Consider the following 20,650-nt stretch of genomic DNA (forward strand, 5'->3'; position numbering starts at 1 on the left):
ATGCATGTATGTATACATATGGAGGCCACAGGTTTACTTTGGGTATTGTTTCCTCAGCATAGTGGATTTTTTTTTCAAGACAGGGCCTCTCACTGGCCTGGGACTTGATAATTTGGTTAAGCTTGATGGCTGGTGAGCCCCAGGGACTCTCCTGTCTGGCCTCTCCAGTGCTGAGATTTCTAGCACATGCTGCTGTCTCTGGCTATTTCACCTGGGCCATGGAGATTAGACTGATGGTCTTACATTTGCAAGGCATGCACTTTCCCAACAGAGCTATCACCTCAGCCTGGATTACATTGTTTTATATGCATAACAATTAGACCAGAGCCTTGCATCATAGCTGTTGTAGGAAGCATTACAAAAGTAGGGATCCATGTCAACTGAAGATACAGTCGGCTGGCAGCCCTGGGAAGGACTCCATTTATGGCTTGTTAAATTCTCCGCAGTAAGCGAGGTGGGTGCTGAAGCAGCGGGCTAGGTGAGGCTGGTGGAAAGAGTTGGTAAAGAAAAACAAACCATTATCATTATTCCATTTCACTGGGCAATCTATCAAGAGTGAGCGAGGTTACTGGCAGTCTGAGATTGTATAGCTAGTTAGTGTAGGACCCGGGGCTACTTGTCAGTTTGTCCGCTTCCTTGTCAGAGCTTCCTCTATCAGCTCAGAAACCTCCATCATCCCGAGCCCTCTGGATTCATTACCTGATCCGGTGCAGAGGTGACCTTGATCAGAACCAGGACTGCTCTTCTGATCTTTGGTTTGTAGAGTGTAGGGCGTCCTGTCCAGGACTTTGCTGCTGGTTAGGCTACATCCTCATTACATTTTGACTGGTATTTATGTCAGAGGAAGCTGTCACCATGTCATTTTTGGCACCTTGATCATGTATTTAGCTGTCACATCCACACACGCAGGGGCTGACAGTCTGCCATTTTTGCAGAACACAGGATTCCTCACTGGGAGTCTCTGATCCTGACCTCAATCTTTGCTCCGTTCTTCATGTCTCTGCACCTGGGGGTGTTTACATCTGCAGCAAGTCCACTGCTCCCATCTTTTCTCACTAAAAGGAGGAGATGGATAACTCACAAAGGGGGAGACGTGTTAGCTATGAATGCAGTGAGAAACGATAAAGGGCCTCGTACCCAGAGAGCAAGACAGGGCAGAGCTGTGTCAATGACAGGAGCTGCACCACATCCGGTGGGGATTGAGAGTTGGCTGAAGGTGAAGCTTGAACTACCAGAGGAGTGGCTAAGCAGTAGGCACCGACCTGTGCAGCTCCGGCAGCATGCTCCTGTTGGGTGGGACTCTGGAAAGGGCTATCGTTTCTGCATTACAATGGGAGGAAAGAGGGAAAAGGCACAGGAAAACAAGCACTTTTGATGGTCACACTAAGACAGCCTGGCATTGTTTTAGCTGTTGGCTTGTTTCCTAATACTCAGTCACTCACTGCGTTCATGGACCCATTCATATGAATTCATTCATCCAACACTGTCTGACTAGTGATCAGGAAAGTACATGGTCGGTATGCAGAAATCAGAAAGAAAGAAAAAAAAAGATGACTTAGGCTTTATTTGGATAGTTAATATGGAGAGTGAAAAACCTTTATTATGATATTTGAACTCATAGTTTGGTAGCATAAATTCATACAGTAGGTCTGTTTAATAGACCTACTCATGTTCAGTAAATTGCATGGTAACCTTATGATGCCAGAGAAATCCCCATGAGATCCAGCTAAGTCTGGCTTTGCCTTGAGGATATGTACACTGTCACCTAGGAGATTTTTTTCCATGCCTCTGTGCTGAAGTTTTAGGAGGATGCTATTGCCCTGGTTATGTGCCTGGACCCTGGGACCCCTCTAGCTCCTTGCTCTGGCATTCCCAGAAGTTGCAGTGGATAACATACACTTGCCTCACAAGTCGTCTGTGTTTAGGAAGAGGCTCAAGTGTTGTTGGCTGTTACAAACTTGTTGATAACCACAGAGTTTGTATTTCTGTCCCAGACATCTGTGCCAGTCATGCCATGAGTCCTGTAGGAAGGTCACTGATGTCTCTTTAGCCTGGGCTGAGGCTTCTCTGCTTGCTTCTGCCAGGATAGCAACGTGGGTCTCACTTCTTGGAGGCTTGCATAGAGACTCTGCAACTGTACTCTACCTAAGAGTGTATAAGGTCAAGGGAGCAATGCACATATCCTGCCTCACAGCCTCCCTGAGCTGGGTGACTTACGTTTAGAAATAAATGGTAAATTGGAGAAAATATTATGAATTGTCTAAGCCAAGAAAATCAGGAGGGAGAGAAAAAAACTGGGGGAGAAGGAACAAATGGAGATGAAAAGAGAAGGAAAAGAAGACGGAAAAATGCAAACAAGTGAAGGAAGACTGGGCGCAGGCAAATACATAGTATGTACATGGGAGGCAAGATGGCTATGACCCAAATAATCAAGGAGAAAAATGGTTGTCCTTGTATCTGGAGAGAAGATAACAAAGAGATGAAAGTGATATTTAGCTACTAACTATGGAGGAGAGAGAAAGGAGAGGCAATCTAGAAGTCATCCATATTACTGAGGAATAAACTGTGAGGACAATGCACATAGAATAAAGATCAAAGTCACAACCGAAGAAAGTACCTGGCAAAACACTGTGTGTAGAGGAAGCCCGGCTGTATTTATTTTTTCTTTATTTTCTAGCAAACTGCTTTTACTTTCCAGATGTTAGAACTCTGATATTGAAATGATGAAAAAAAAGGTAGATTATTAAATCTACTTTAATATAAAAAACAGTTGTTAATCTCAAAATATTTTTCATTGGTATGGATTTTGGTTTATTGATACAAATATAAGGTCAATTTTGTTATACTGTATGTATATTTCTACTCTTGTTTAAGGTATTATGTTTATACAACTCATTTAAAATTGTAATATATCATTAAGAAATGCATGTTAATAGTCATCTATGATAATCAAACTTATAGTCATGTTAGTTAAGTTTTTTAGGTATACAAAGATATATTTCAATTAGATAGATAATCTTCAAACATTTCAAAGACTATAGAATATGACATTTAAAATGTTTTAAGAATTTAGACCTTTCTGGACAGTGAGACACATCTGCTCCTGGCAGCACCAATTACTTCAAAGAGGATAATGGGCATTGAAGAAACTCATTATGAAGTTTGCTTACAGTATAGAAAATGCTAGCCATTTGGGCAAGAAACTGTTCTTGCCTACACTGCTTGACAATATGTTGTATACACTGGACATGTGGGACCCATAAGAAAATGACCACTGAACTTTGCCAACACAGGTCAGGATGGTCCCTCAGGTTCCTGCTTCACAGAAGAAACTGCCAGACATTCTGCAGAGTACAGAGAAAAGCAACTGATGAATTTTGCCAAAATAGGTGGAACAGTCCTTCAAATTTCCTGCTTCACTGAAAAGTCTGCCAGATACTCTGTCTATAGGCTAAAGATGGATGCCCTAATGTTACAAAAGAGCTTTGGATAACTGTCCAGACAGCCAGATGTCTCTGTCATATCTTGAATTATAGAAGTTGCTTGCAATGCACTTCCTGCTTACTCAGATTATATTATAACCTTTTGGGGTCTTTGATGGAGTTGAAGACTAGATAGTTATAATAACAGTTTTCCTTAGTCATGATAAAAAGATAAAATAGATATAAAAATAGACTCACAAAAATAAGATAGATGATATAATATTTTCTTTAATTTTGCCAAATTCAAATAGACTAGATATTGTAACTGTAATTCTTTTTTTTTTTTTTTTTTTTTTTTTTTGGTTTTTTCGAGACAGGGTTTCTCTGTGTAGCTTTGCGCCTTTCCTGGAACTCACTCTGTAGACCAGGCCGGCCTTGAACTCACAGAGATCTGCCTGCTTCTGCCTCCCGAGTGCTGGGATTAAAGGCGTGCGCCACCACTGCCCGGCCTAACTGTAATTCTTGCTTGATAACTGTTTTGTCATATATATTTTGTCATATTTTTACTATGTTAAAGTTGAAACCTTCTTCTTTGATTAGACAGAAAAGGGAAAGTGCTGTGGGATGGTCTTTCTGTATGCTGTGAATATATTTTGCTACCATTGGTTAATAATGAAGCTGCTTTGACCTATGGCAAGACAGGAAACAGCTAGGCAGGAAATCCAAGAGAGATACAGAGGAAGAAAGGTGTGGTTGGGGAGATGTTGTAAGTCACTGCCTGAGAAGTAAGATGTCAGCAGACCATGGCCAAGTGGCAAAACATGGATTAATAGAAATGGCTTAATTTAAGATGTTAGAGCTAGCTAGCAATAAACCTGAGCCATAGACCAAACAGTTTGTAATTAATATTAAGCCCTGGGGACAGGCAGGCAGGAGAGATTCATCTGTCTATGGAACTCAGCCATTTTGACAAAAACATATTAAAACTGAAATTCAATATTTTGGATTTTTGACTTTGAAGATTAAGCATGATAAACATTGGGAAAGGATAAAAGGAAACAAGAAGGTCAAAACTTCATCACAAAAATTAAATTAATTATAAATGCCTTCTAAATTCTTTGCAAATATCATAGGCAATAGGGCATCTTGTGGCATAGACAATGCTCCTTTTCATCAAGCCACTTGGTTTTCTTAGTGATTATGTTAATTACTGTGGTTAAATGTGAAGAATTTCCCACAGACTCCAGTGTTAGAACACTTGGTCCACAGCTGGTTGTGCAATTGTTTGTGGGGGGTGTCTGTTGAATGTGTAGGAGGTGGGCCCACCAGGAGGAAGTAGTCACTGTGGGTGAGGAAATATTCGGGCTCCTTCCTCTTATCCTCAGTGCTTCCTGGCTGGCCACTTTGATGTGACAGCTACCTCATACCCCCTCAGACATAGGACTAAGACTCTACCACTACAATGATTTCTCCACCACACTTGTTTTGTGTGATGGATTGGAATATCATGAAACAGCAAGCCAAAATAATTTCTTCCTCTCTTGAATTGTTTTGTTCAGACATTTGGTCATAACAATTGGAAACATAGCTAATTAGGTGGCCATGTAGTGATTCTGTCAGATGGACATAGACCGAAGTGACAAGCCACTACCAGCCTGTCCCCTGAGAGCAGCTGTGCTACTTTCCATCTTCAAGTCTCATCTGCTTCCCTCTTTTCTTTTTCTGTTTTCTTTATCCTTTCTCCCTTACCCCATCCCATCTCTTGTTCCCTTTCTCCTTCTCCCCATCTCAGCTCACTGCCAGCCAGAAGCTGGGTACATTTCAAACACCCCTCAGTGACAACAGAACCTGGATTCCCCATCCATCTTCCTGAGGCTAGTCTGCAAGGGTCTATGACAAATATTGAGCCTCTGTGGCTCCAGGGCTGTTAGAATCTTAAAACATGCTTTGCATAAAGGACTTCAGTGTTTTTAAGATAAGCAACCTTGATTCAAATTAATTTATTTTAATAATGTAGTCAAATAGGGACTGAAAGCTAAACCCAGAAACTTATTTTCAGAAATATAAGAGTTTAGAAGATGGAACAGACTTATTTTTTTTTCCCGAGAAAAGTACTTCAGAATATACTCCAGCTGATAAAGATGTGTGTCAAAATAAAGAATGTAAGCATGAGAAAGTTGTCTAAGAATGACCTTGGTACCCAGAACTAAGATTAACTGAGCATAGAGTAAAGTCTAAATGACTCTTGTTACTATGGCTTAATGTGGCATGGAAGTAAAAGTTGTCCTCAAAAATGAAAACACAACAAAACAAGAGAATATGGCTCTGATAATGTTTTATTCTAAGAGATACAAGAGAGGGGATGGATAGAAAGAATTTCAAACATCCTAACTTCTTCATCTCACAGGGAGAAAGGATAATGGTGTTTTGTCTTTTCAAGTTGCTCATAAGAAAATAAAATTTAAAAGTTATTTTCTGAGACCTAAGAAAGCCACCAAAATTTTAAAAATATATTCTCTACTATCTAAGCTATTATAGGGGGAAAATCAAAGAAAATAATTTATGACATCTTTAGTACATAGAAATGAAAAAGGAAAAAAAACTGTAAAGCAAAATAAATTAATGAAAATATCAGAAGAAGGCTAGGTGTGGTGGTGCATCCCTTTAATCTCAGCACCCAGGAAGCAGAGGCAGGCAGATCTCCATGAGCTTGAGGATAGATTGACCTACGTAGTGAGTTCTAGGCCACCCAAGGTTACATGGTGTCTTACAAATCAGAAGTAGTAAGGAAGTCCCATGAGCAGAAATAATAACATGGATTCATGATAACAAGTACAGAAATTTAATTCATAGCAATAACCAAGAGGGTCAACCTTCCTAATGTAGATCTTCAAATTAGGGCAGATAAAAAGTGTCAACTACACGCTGTTATAAGATTTAAATGTAATGTGCAGTGATTGACAAGGAAAGATTAAGAAAAACAGCCTGGGTAAAAAGTACCAAGAAAGGGTATACAAAATTCAATAGCGGTAATATTAATGTAACTACAATAGAATTGGAAGCACAAAAGAAACATGCAATATTTGTGAAACAGATGATCCAAATAAAAATATACTCATAAACACTATGTACACCCAAATAGTAGATGGTGTAAAACGAATATCAAATGTCCATAGCAAAAGCACAGAACATTTAAAGATATTTAGTTTTTAATTCCTAAAAAGATGAGTGACAACGTATTCCTCAGGAAATGACAGGTGATGTATCAAGGTATTAAGTAGGGTGAAGGAAACATGAATGACATGAACTTTGTTTAATAAAAACATGAAATAAAGCTTACAAACAGATCATAGTGGACAAAATGTGTTTTTCATAGACTAAATGTGTTTTTTTTTCCAGTTAGAATGAAATGTTTAACCTAGATATTTGAATAAGCAGCAAAAATAAACTGAATACAGAATAAGAAAAGAGAGACAGCTATGGTAGTGAATCTTAGCATAAGGTAGGAACATTATGAGTTCAAGGTCCAGATGACCCTAGGGCTTGACTACATAGACATAACAGGATTATCTCAATCAGCTAACCTACAGACAAAGGACGAAATGAATTATAAAAGAAAATAATCAAAAGAAAAACAAAACAAAACAAAATGAAAGGAAACAAAGGAACCAAAGAAAACACAGAGGAGCTGTGTTAAATTAAATTAAATTGAATTAAAATGCCAGAAGATGACCTAGAAAGTTTAATAGGAAAAGGAAGAAAACAAATATAAAATTAGATGCTGGAAAATGGATATAATTACAGGTACCAGGAATAAAACATGCTGCATGATATCAATTATAACATTCTGTGTGATTTTAAATATTTGGATTATATTACATGATTCTGTATCAAGATAAAACTCTTTTCAAATTGACAAAAAGAGCTTATATTTTGAATAACTTGCTAGAAAAAATGCCAAAGAAATGCCTTCTCCTAATTCCCCTAGTTTTGTAGCTCAGTTGGCCAAATTTAAGAAATATCAATTTATAAGGGGAACTTAATAATTTCTTATTATATGGAAATGTAAAACTTCGCAAGTCATTTTATGAAACTACCATAACCCTAATAATGAAGCTACAGTAAAATAATGTTCAGTGTATTTTATGAATGGAAAATGTAGTCTTTATGTTGAACTATTACATTATACCCACTGCTTTTTTAAAAAAAGAATGCTTTGGGGCTTCTTAAATGTTTTTCAGGTGTGAGTCACTTTCTTCTGAGAAATGTTTACATATGCTGGCTGGGTATATACTATTACATGAACTAGGTATAGGAATAAAATGCTACTAACAAATCATAAACTGATTTTTAAGTTAAATTAAATTATTTTTTTCATGCATTTTGATCATATCATTGCCCCTCCCTCAACTCTTCCTAGGTAGATCCCTCCCATACAACTTCCTACTCTTTCTCGCTCTTGAACATAAAACCAAACCAAAACAATAACAACATCACAGACACATACAAACACACACACACACTTTCATACACACAAAACAAAACCAAACAAAAACCCCAAATCAAACCCCAAATAACATATAGTCCATTTTCGGTTGGTCAACCACTCCTGAGCATGAGCATATAGTCTTCTCTGGAGTATGGCTGATGTCCAACCTAGTCCAGTGTGACTATTAGAGAAAACTGTCCCTCTCCCATCAGCTGTCAATTACAAACAGCTTCTTGGTTAGGGGTGAGACTTTGTGTTCACTTCCTGATGAGACTTTATCTGGTTTGAACTTGGGCAAGTCTTTTACCTGCTGCCACAGTCTCTGTGAGTTCATACATCTATCAGTCCTGTTGTGGATGGGAAATGCTGTTCCCTTGGAGTTGTCCACCACTTCTGGTTCCTACGATCTTTCAACCTCTTCTTGTGTAGGCTTAAGGGGAGGGGTTTGATAAAGACATCCCACTTTGGACCGTGTACTCTAAACTCTCTTACTCTATGCCCATTGTTCAGTTGTGGGTCTCTGTTAATTACCACCCACTGCAAGAAGTTTCTCTGATGAGGGTTAACTGGGGAGAGGGTGGGAAGGCAGGGTGGGGGGGTGCAAATAGGAGGGACAAATAACAAAGGCCTTATAAAAATCCATATGGAACTCTACTTCTGTAATCTTCCTAAATATATACATATATAAATGACATTTAAATGGAGTTACAATAAGTGTGGATGCAATGCCTCAACTACACATCGTATGCTACTAAATAAAACCCTCAGTGCCATGAAGGGGTTACATACTTTTGAACATCCAAACAAAGGAGTCCCAGTGACTCCCTTAAGTATTGCGGGCTACTGCCAATGCTTTGGTTACCTGTCACAACCTGATGGTAAGACCCTATTGCTGAAGACACCACATACTCATGTCATTGAACATGGAGAAATTGAAATGGTGCTCAACCAGAAGCATAATTCATAGTGACTGACCAGCATTCATAGTGCAGGAAGGTATGACATGGAGGAGAAAAGTAATAGTTGATCTCACCTAGCTATGAACCCTTCAAGCTATGATAGCAACCAGCCTGTAAGATCTATACCACTGGGGCAAAAGTGACACAAACATTATAGGAATAAGGAACAACATTTTTTATTGGCTTTAATACCCACTCTATGACATGGAACCCATACTGATACTTAACAAAGCCAAGAACCTGAGGATAGGTAGGTCATAGCCCTTGAGGAAAATGTACTATTATTATTCTGCTAGATGAACATAGCAATAAAATGATTCCTAGTGACATATTGCTATACCCGTGGTATTGTTTAATCCTAATCAGATAAATTTTATTTATTTATTTATTTATTCGTTCATTCATTCCTTTATTTAGAGATAAGATCTCACTATATAACCCTGACTGACCTGGAACTATGTCGACCAGGTATTGCCTTGAAGTTACAGAGATCCACCTGTTTCTGTCTCCCAAGTGCTGGGATTTAAGGCAGGGCCACCTCACCCAGCCTTTCATAAATTTATTCTAAGACAATTATTTGGGAAAGTATGATTTACCATTTATTTAAAGCCCACACCAAAATTGCATTACATTGAGATGGATATGCTTGCTTATTTCCAAATAAAGAGTTAAATTTTGGCCAAATATTTGAGACTGAGCAATGAGGAACACCTTCCACATTTTACAGAGGTGATGGATGTTTGGTTTTGCCATGTCTGTGCTGAGAATGTTACTGTGCCTTAATACATGGTACAAAACGGCCAGAGTATGTTTAAAGCTTTTTCAAAAATTGTTAGAAATTCTGTCCTAATCCTAAGCCTAAATTCATTTTGTTTTTCCATGAAACTTATTATCAGTAACCCAAATAGTAATGCTTCAAATCAAACATCCTAACAATCCAAAGATATATGAATTGCTACTAAAATCCTGAGGATAACGCTAGGAAAATATTGAAAATCATTGCTTTCCACAATTAAACCACAAGGTTTGCACAAAAGCACAAATCTTTGCAGGTGCAATAAAAATAGAAGCTCATAGGGAACAGTAGTTCCAAATTTGAGGCATCTCTGGCCATGTTCTTTGGCAGTTCATGTTGCGTTCACAACCAATGTTGCAGAGAAGTTATCATATAAATGAGTGTTGCCAGAAGCACCTCAAATTCACTGTGTTCAGTTTCGAATGTTTGATTGTTGTGCATTCAGAAACCTTTTACTGTTTTCAACTTACTTTGTAACTCTTCATTCAGTCTCGTGGCTTCATCTAGGGTCCCCTAGTTTAAGAAGGTGCGACCTATCATGAGAGGTAGAAATTATCCTAATATAAATACTTAATTAAAATACTTGAATAGTAGGATTTCTAGCAATTCAGCCCACAGATTCAATATGATTATGATCTAAGAAGGTTCCATGCATTCTAATTAGACAATAAAGAATGGGTTAAAATATACTGTGGTATAGTTACATAGTGAAATATCCTGCAAATGTGGCTTTCAATGGGTTAATTTGTTCCCTAGGAACCACTTACTAATGTCTGGATACTTTTAGTTTTGAAGATAAAGGTGGGGTGGAGGTAGTTTGGGGTGAGGTGGCATCCAATGCTTATAGGGTAGGGATGAGCCTGTATATCTTACAATGCCCTGGACTGGTTCCTACAACAACAACAAAAATCTTTTGATTAGCCTTCACATCTCAAGTTCAATTTATTCAAAAGTGAGCTCATGGTATATGCCAGTTCTCACACTATATACTTAATCTGCCTTAATCCTCACAATCCTCTATAAATCAATTACTGTCATTATTTATTTCTCTCTCCTGTGTGCTGCATGATATGTGTGTGGATGCTAGGGGCATTCCATGCCTGTGGAGGTCAAAGTACAACTCTGTGTAATCAGTTCTTTCCTCTCCCTGTACACAGATTCCAGGGCTTGAACTCAGGTCTCCAGGCTTGCTTGACAAGTGCCTTTACCTGCTGAACCAACTCACCAGCCCTCATTATGTTATTTTTATATGTAAAACCATCAAAACATACAAGGCAATGCCTACGTAAAGTCACATGGATATTCATGAGATTTCCCTTTTTATTTTCTGCTGTGCTAGCCTGCTGGCACATGTGACTAAAGCAAGACACGTGCACACACACACACACACACACACACACACACACACACACACACACACACACACACACATCCATTCCAATTTCATAACATACCATACATAATCAAATAAAAGTAAATATATCTTGTTTGTTAGTAGTAATCTTCCATGGTAGAGTTTCTAAATTGTTTTTAATGGACATGTATTATTTTGTTATCAGATAAAACAAAAATCCAATAAGTCATATAAAAAAATCAATGGAGCTAATTGTGTTTTGGTATACTCCCATATAAAAACTCAAAGTCTGAATAGAGGGTCAGGCTGCTACTGAGTTGTTATGCGTTAGAACAAACACCACCATTCAAGTGTGTGTGTGTGTTAGCATCCCTTCAGGGGCAGAAATCCTGACTCACAGTGCTTGAGACAAAGAGAAGCCAATTGCCTCTTGTAGCTGAATTATCTGACCAAAGAGCTTCATTAGCTTCAGGCAATGCTTGATCTTCCAGCTCAGAGTGTTTGACATTAAGCCACTTTCTCTCTTCATTTCTAAACTCCCCTTTCTTCCTGTTTCCTTCCCTCGGAGCTGTTACGGTCACTCGGATTGGACAATGGTAGGTCACATGGATGCGTTCATTAGTGTGGCTTTCATGGATTCCATCTGTGGACTAGAGATAAATTCAGGTTCCCCGGAGTCCTATTATTCCTCAGAGAGAATGGGGGCAATTGGGAAGTTGAGAAATTTACATCCATTAAAAAGCACATGGTGTGGATTCAATTAATTCAAGGCTAATACTCTCAGAGACAATGAGGATGGGACTCATCTTTCTTAGACAGTGACGTGTGTATATCTGTTTTCTCAGACTATAGACAGTATGTTTACTGTTCAGAGTAAGGAGAGGTTGCCGATGCCTCGACTTACAAGGGAGAGCTGCCCGGTGGAGGAGGGACTAGACATGGTCCTCCATGGGTAGAGCTGACTTGTTAGCAGAATGGAGAGGGCGTCCGAGCAGAGCGTGGTGAAGGAGACTGAGCTGTGTGAAGGAGACCGAGTCTGTGAGAATCATAAAAGACACAGAAATCTGAAGCATGGCTTAGCAGTAGAGGTCTAAATGTTTTTATCTTGGCTCTGTACCTTCTCTTAAGTAGGAAAAATACTCTGGGGATGCTCTCCAGTGAGGAGTGCATAGGCCAGGTGTGAACACTTCCTATTACAAGCTTGTCTTCCTGTTCCAGTTTCGTTTCCCACAATTTTAAAGTGGACAGCAGTGTAATCACAGGATTGATCTGCTGAGTAAATGATACAATGTGTGCTTTAGATCCCTCTGTAAATTGTGAGGGGGTAGATGCACACAGGAAAGCAGCATTTTGAAAACCTATATATGTGCAGGCAAAGAGGAGATCATAGGGCAGACTGTAGGAGTTACAGGGACCCCCTCCTATCTGGAACTCATCCACCTTCCTGATCCTCCAGCACTTCCCTGTTTGCCTATGACGTCACCACTGGGAAGACAATCGGAATGGGTCTACAAGGAGAAGGCAGAGGCTGTGGGTTTCACTGGCCTTAGCGATGGGGGAGCTAGGGAAGTGAGGTTCAAAGAAGGGACAGAAGCACCTAGAGAGGAGAGGGAATTACTTCTTGGGTCAAGTCTGCCAAAGACCATAAAAGCCCCAGTGTATGAAATTAGCTTGATTCTGTAAAATAGTTGCATCAGGCAGCTGTCAGGAAATCAATAGCACGCAGTAATTATGTTCATAAACATGCTGAAGAAGCAGGAGAGGGCAGAGGTAAAGAAGGGGGTGGCTACTGGCCAGCCATTCAAGACATGACTCACGAAGCCTGTGGGTGCTACAACCACCCCAGAGGGCCCAGCTCCCAGTGTCTGCCACCAATTAATCCGGGAGAAGGGACATTGAATTTGGCAAATGTTTATTGAGCATTTACTTCAGAGCAGGCAGGGATGCAGTGCAGATGGTTTAAACCTCTCCGGGCAAGCCTTGTTTATAAATATGCAGGGTAGAAAGTTCTGGAACTAACAAAGGATTAGTGGATATGTTATAGGCATGGATAAGAATCCAGCAGTCACCCACTGAGTTTTTATGTTTTATGTTCATTCTGGAGTAAAAACATTGAAAGAAGGAAGCACGGATAGTGATAGAAAGAGACAGGTTATCAAGGGAGAAAGGCACATCCAAGAATGGAGGTAGGTAAAGGGGCTGGGAAATGTCCGAGGCTCAAAGGCCCTGGGCCACAAGAGTTTTAGTTTCTTTCATAGGTCATTTACCTGGTGACTGCTTTCTCTGGCATTTGCCGAGCATGGACCTTTTTTTTTTTTTTTTTTTTTTCTGAGCATGCTCTGTTTTATTACATGCAGTCCTAGGTATGTGGGTAGGGCAAGGAAGGGTTTCTTGTTTTCCTCTGCCATTGATTTCTTTCATGTTGACATTGACACCTCTGGAACCTTCCTTTTTACCCTATGGTGGAGACCTTTATCCAAGGTATAGACTTAAAAGGAAAAGAAAAGGAAAGAAAAGAATAAAAAAGATGTTTCAGCAATAAAGAGCTTGGGCTGCTCTTTCAGAGGACCCAGGTTCAATTCCTAGCACCCACATGGCAGGTCACAACTGTCTATAACTCTAGATCTCATGGATCATGTGCATCTTCTGGCTTCTGTGGATGTTACACACTGGTGGCACACAAATATACATGCAGGCAAAACACTCATAAACACAAAATAAATAGAATATTTAAAAAACCTTAATCACTTTTATTATCTTTCATTGAGAGAGAGAGAGAGAGAGAGAGAGAGAGAGAGAGAGAGAGAGAGAGAGAGAGAGAGAGAGAGACTATGAATGGGGTGGGCAACCTGAAAGGGCGTGCATGCCATGGAGCTTGTACAGAGGTCAGAAGACAGGATGTTTGAGTGGGTTTCTCCCTCCACTATGTGGAACCATAGGATTGAACTCAGGTCATCAGGCTTGGCAGCAGGAGCCTTTACCCACCGAGCCATCTCATGGGGCATGTGTGGAGCTTTGTCAAGAGTAAAGAAGAAAGACATTTGCTGATAGTGCCTCCTGTCCAGATTTACAGGTACAGCCATTCTGTTTCTGGGGACAGTGCCTGCTGTTCCGGGCTCAGGCACGATCCATTTGCTCTCAAAAGCACTTCTTTTTAAGTCTCAAATATTACATTTTTCAGAGAAGGAGCAAAAGAAACACTTTCCCATCACTTAACTGCTCTTTGCTGTCCCTGTATCATTTCATGTTCTCAAAACATATTATGGGCTGGGAATTTTTATCTCCATTTTATAGACCAAAAAATTGAGGTTCAGTATGATGAAGTAATATTTTCCATATCGTGTGGATAGTAAGTGGAAATTTATGGATGATTCATAGCTTAGTCTGAATAGCTTTAATTAAGTTGTCATAGTGGTGATTAGGCCACGCTTATGGCTGGTATGGATTTTGCTTAGAAAATTGGAACATTATAAGAGATGGTGGTTGTGTGGGGGCTGGGATCACAGAGGGAAGCAAGAAGGTAAAATAGAACCAAGAAACAGGCAGGGTATTTGGATGTGTCTGAGCCCTAGGGTGAATTGATTAGATGGGGACAGAGGATTGGTGGGAAAGAAGAGAGGCAGTGAGGCAGAAGTGGAGAGGCGAATGGTCCTCTAGCCTTCTTACCTGGAGCAGTGGAAGGCTTTCTGATCTGGGACCATGTGTGAGCATCTCAAGGTAGCTTCTCCATTTATGGGCTGACTGGTGGAGACAGTCCATGTGTGGTGCTCACAGGTGGGAGGATTTTTCCTGGGACTGTCTTAGAAAATGTATATGTTCATATAATCCACAGGAAAAATTCTCTGAGAAACAGGAAAATGATAAAAAAGTGTTATTGTTCTCCTGGGAGAATTATATTTTAACAATCGACCATAGAGATGTTGCTGCATTGAAAGAATCTGCCAACACAAAATAGAATCCAAGAAAGGAAATACCGCAAGAGCAGAAGGTTAAGGTCAAAGTTCCCAGGACTAGACAGGAACAGGAGGGAGTGTGGCTGTCAGCCTGGGCTGGGACTGGTCACCCTAATGCATGTCAAGTGCATGCTCACTATCTTCTCTGTTGCTCCTGGGGAGTCCAAGTTACAGATTATCATCGAGCTTACCCATCGGGAGTATTTCTATAAATTCTGTGCATCATGTCCCAAGAAATAATAAACTTCGGAATCAAAATAAGTCATTTGAAAGGCAATTTTGGCACATGGATCTGTGTGCTTCTGTAAGGAGTATTTTAGGAGATGTGGATATTGTTATTTTCAATTATGGCTAAAATACATATTTTTTTTTCCCCGTGCATTGCAGCTGTTTGCAAATACTTCAGTAGAGAAATACAAAGAGGAGATGGGAATGTTGGGGGAAGACTAGGACATTAAAGCAGAAATTGATTTAAAACTCCAAGTTAGCAGAAGCAATTACAAATTCAAAGACGGAGCCCAAATCAGATCGGGCAGAGAAAATGTGTTTGCTGGGAAGGAAGGAAGTGAACGAGCTTATATAATGCCAATTCAAGTTGATTTTGGACACAAACTTACCAAATTTGACAACTGTCCTTGCAAAGCAAGAACATTTTTACTTTGAGTGGGAACAATGAATGCTTTGTGTGTTTAAAACGTTTTTTTTTTTTCCTGAGTATGATAGCTTTTCAAACATTGAATTTGTGTTACTATTTTTGAATTTTTAAATGACTTTTACTTGTCGTGTGTTTTCTGTGAATATTCCATTCCTTTAATGCTCCTGGTGCTCAAATGTCTGTGTCGGGGAAAGATCATTCCTTTCGGTTTGTAATAAAATTTAAGTGATGCACTTATTACATATGGTTAGCAAAAGTTTCTCTGATAACCATTTGAATAAGAAGAAATGCACAGTTGATTATTACAGCTACTCATTATTATTATTGGGTATGTGTGTACAGATGTGTGTGTATGAATGCTTATGCTCCTGTATATGGGTATGGGTGAACATATAAATGAATATAATATATAATATAAGTAATAATAATATATAATTTAGATAATAATAATTATATAATAAACGAATATATTGAGATAGGATCCCACACTGGCTGGAACTCACTAAATAGGCTAGGCTGGTTGACCAGTGAGCTCTGAGGTTCTGCCTGTCTCCATCTTCCTGGTGCTGGGATTACAAGCATATGCCATCAAGCCATGTTTTTTTGTTTTTTTGTGTGTTTTTTTTTCCCCAAAATGGGTTCTGGGAACTGAACTCAAGCCTTCAAGTACTCTTTGGACTTAACTGTCTCCTGAACCTATGGTTGTTACTAGTTTAAAACACACAAGTAAACTAACTTGTGGTTCGAGGTTCTCGTGAGACACCTAAGAACTTTGACGACTCATGCTCCAGTTCTGATCTTGCATATGCTGGCATTAGGAAGCAGGCTGCTGTGAAGGTGAGGTAGCCATCCATTGCAAGTGAGCTGTAGGTAAGGGAGTCAGACTGAGGGGGGAAGGGGCTGGCTAGGAGCAAGCACACTGCAGCTCCTGGTGGAAACACTTCCCACTGAGAGCAACTGCTGCCCAGCGCTTGGAACTGCATAAGCCCCCAGGTCTGACATCCTTCATCTGAATGCTCAGGCAATGTGTCTTCATTTCACTGTCCTTCTTAGCTCCAGTCTCCACCTGGGGACCTGTGCCAGTGAGCTGACGTGACCCTCCTTCCTCCTGCTATGTCTATACCTTCTGACTCTTTCGTGTCTAATTCCCTTTCCACATAGCCCCACCTATCTATGCTTGGCATGGGAAATTAGTGGGCTTAGAATCAATACCGCCTCCCATAACAAAAGACATGAACAAGGGAAAGCAAGATGTCCTATAGTTTCTTGTTGCTGTGATCAAGTACCCAATGGAATCTATTTACAGAGGAAAGCTTATTTAAACTCACTGTTGCAGAGGATACCATCTGTCATATCCCGGAAGGCAATGCAGGACAGCTCTGCCTGTGGCTGCTGGAGTGGGAGGTGGTGGTTTGCTCATATACTGGCAGGACCAGGGGTGGAGATGACTTTCCAAGACCCACCCCTAGTGACAGACTTCTACCAGCTGACCCCACCTCCCAAAGCCTTTAAAATATTGCTACAAGCTAGGAGCCAAGTGCTCAAAACCTAAGCCTCTAAGGGAACATTCCAGATTGCAACCAGAGCAAAAGGCAAAACATTTTGCTTGATGTGGGAGTCCTCAGAGGCACAGGTTCACCCAAAGACCCAGAGTCTTTGGTTTGATCAAGAATGGATGTCTTGGGTAGAAATAAGATTAGACAAAAGGGCATGGTTCAATGATGATAGCCTGAGAGGAGACCCAGCACATCTGTCTGTTCAGCTTCTTCCTGGCCTCACTGTGTTGTGTTTTGTACTCCTGAAAACAGAACCTCTATGAGCTTAGGGTCTAGGGGGAGAAGGGAGAGGTGACTTCTAGAGTCTATGTCTCTCCTTGCTGGTTTGCCTTAGGGAAGAAGAGTTTTGGTTTCTCCATGTGGGCAGGGGTAGGGAGGACAGGAGAGCAGCAGAAGTATATTAATTAACTCTGCATTGCTATAGAAAAATACATGAAGCGGTTAACTCAAACAAGGAAAAATATTTGTTCCGTGCCTGCTCCAGGGGCATTCTAGTTCGAGATCAGATGGTCCTGTTCTTCAGGCCTCCGGGGAGGGCAGCACTTCCAGGCTCATGGTGGAACAAAGCACTTGCATCATAAACCAAGAAGGAGAGAGAGAGAGAGAGAGAGAGAGAGAGAGAGAGAGAGAGAGAGAGAGAGAGAGAGAGAGATATGATGGGAGTCCCACAATCCTCTTTGAGAGTTTATGCTCAATGACCCAAAGACCTCTCACAGACCCCTATCTTTTAAAGGTTCCTCTACTATCCAATGGTGGGCTTTTGGGGGACTCCCATCCAAGCTATAGGAGGAGGTGGAGAGACCTGGCCTCTAAGGCTCACATCTCTCAGTTCAAAGTGTACTATGGGGTTAAATTTGGGGGAGGGGTATCATTTTCAGAACCCTGTCATTTGTCATTCAGAGCTTTGCACTTCCTGTGCTTTGTGGTCAGTTAGCGACATGAGGCAGAGAGTGTGTGGAGAGGACTCTCAGCAGGGCCCTTTCATCAGATTCTGGGGAGGGTGAAGACAGCAGGGCTGTTAACAGCTGGTAGCCTGGTAAACCTCAGGTCCCACCCCCTTGGGAGGACAGCTTTCCCGTGGCACTTTGTGGAGAGGGTTAGCTGCTTGAGAGACTCTGGGGAGCTGGAAAGTCTGTCTTCCTTCTGAGACCATGGGCCCTCGTGGAGATGAAGCTAGTTAATTGGGGATGCTTTTTACTTTCTGATTCTTTGGTTCTCACTTTTATTCAGGTACTGGCCATAGGAAGAAAACTAACCAAATGAAGCTGAGGCAGGGGAATCATACTAATTCTTTGTCCAGAAGTGGCTAGGGCTGCTGTAGAGCCGTGATGCAGCAAATCAGAACTAGGGGGTAATTTATTAAGAGGCAGCAGAAGCCATTCCTTTCAATGGCGTAAAAGAAAGACACACTTGTCCCCTATAATTGAAGCTATATGAGAAAACACCCAGTTCTACCCTCTGCAGTCATTTTGTATCTGAGAGGGGTACAGTCAGCTTACTATGCGTGAGTAGCAGGAAGATGGAAGGTATTGGGGCCTCCATGACCATTCGGTGCACTTCTACTTACAGCCTGAAGCTGTTCTGTCTCTCTAGAGACTTGATGTAGCATTGAGCATTTCTACCTGTGTCTACTGCACTTCAGGGGAACACCGTAGCCCCTGTAGGGAATCCAGGCCCCTTTCCAAGTTGAGCTTTGTGCAAAAACATACAGATTTTCTTCTGAAAAGTTATAAACCCTACAGGCTCTCTATTATCCTCCCCATTGCGGGCTTGCAATTTCATGTCTTGTGACGGGTTATGTGGACCCAGGGATTGAACTCAGGTACTTAGGCTTGCCAGCAGTACCTTTTCCTGCGGAGTCATCCTGGTGACCCAGAATATGAGTGTGCTAAGGGCAAGGATGGTGCTGTAATATCTGTCTTATCACCTGCCCTGGCACTGAGCCATGAATACAGAAAAAGTTATTAGTGAGCACGTGCTCAGTTCAATTGGATTTGTAAATTAGGCTCTCTTAAGAGAGAACACACCTGTATTCATTTTGCAAAAGGATCCCCAGCTATATAATTTCTTTTGCCAAAGGATCTTTTGAAAGGGTAGGTCCCCCGGTATATTTGTAAGAGATGCAATTTCAAATAGCCCTCATTCCCATCACTTTTGTGAGGGAGACAGGCATGTGTACAACCTGTAGAATTGTAATTAATGCTGTGCTTATGAGGAGAGTTCATATAATTGTTTGTTTGTTTTCCTTCTGTTTGCCAGCATTTGGGAAGAGTTCCTGGGTCTCGAATCATGGTGCCAGGGACATTCCATCCCAGGTACTCTGCGAGCATCTGCAATCTGGTGGGCATAATGCTGGTGGGAGAATTAGCCGTGGGAGGCTGGTTCTCAACACACTTCCTGGTTCCTGCTTCTCAGCCTTAGTAACAATGTATTTCACTTCTACCCAGAAATCACTCATCTGTCACCACGCATTAAAGGTGTTTGTCAGGAACTGATGCTTTGGGGCAGTTATATTGCTATTAATGTTGATATCCCTGGTAATGCCTGCATCTGATAAATGCTGCTTCTTTCAGGCTCTGCTGGTGTCCTCCTCCCCACTCAGCTGCTCCACAGCCTTGCCCTGAAGCACATTTTCAGAGATTTTAGGAAGTTATTGATCACACAATAAAAGGCAGCAGCAAATTAAACATGGCCTTTGAGGGGGTGGAATACACTGAGAGTTGGGCTGTAGGTGCTGTGAAGGGACTCTTCTCCCATGGAAAGGGGAAAGAAGACATAATTGGAGGCGAGGACCTGAGTGCTCATGCCCCTGCCCCACACAGTAAGACATCTTGACCCTTCTTTCTTCCACAAAACCTGGAACATGGCACACAAACACATCTAACTGCTCTTTGGTAAAGAACAGGGAGGGACATAGTAGGTAGCCCTCCTGATTACTTGAATGGTTTCATGTTTAGAAAGTCCGACTCTTGCTACCTCATCTCATTCGCCCCTCACTTGTCATGCATAGAGATGTGTTTTAGTTAGCATCTGCATTTTATGGATGAGAAAGCTGAAGAGTCAAGAAACTCCTTCTGCTTTTATGTCCGATGAGGTAAGGTTGTAGGCAGCCCAGGCTGGCTTCAAATTCTCTATATAGTTCATCCTCCTGTCTCTACCTCCAGAATGCTGGGATTACACCTGTGTACAACCATGCCCAGTTTCTGTGGTGCTGGGGATCAAAACCATACGGGTAAGCATTCTATCAACTGAGCTGCATCCTAAGATGTAGCTCTGCATGGATAAGTTCTCTGCCTTAGGGGAAGAGCTGGTAAGCACAGCAGTGGATCAGTCTGTGTCCCTCAGCTGGCCAGGGAGCAGCCTCCATCATCTGAAGTCAGTTGTACCTGGATCACCTACACAAACAATTCTGGTCTCCAGAAGAAAGACCAGCTCTTACTTCACTGTAGGCTTTCAGAGCATTCTT

Source organism: Peromyscus maniculatus, chromosome 9 (genome assembly GCF_049852395.1).
Source record: "Peromyscus maniculatus bairdii isolate BWxNUB_F1_BW_parent chromosome 9, HU_Pman_BW_mat_3.1, whole genome shotgun sequence".
Lineage (NCBI taxonomy): Eukaryota > Metazoa > Chordata > Mammalia > Rodentia > Cricetidae > Peromyscus > Peromyscus maniculatus.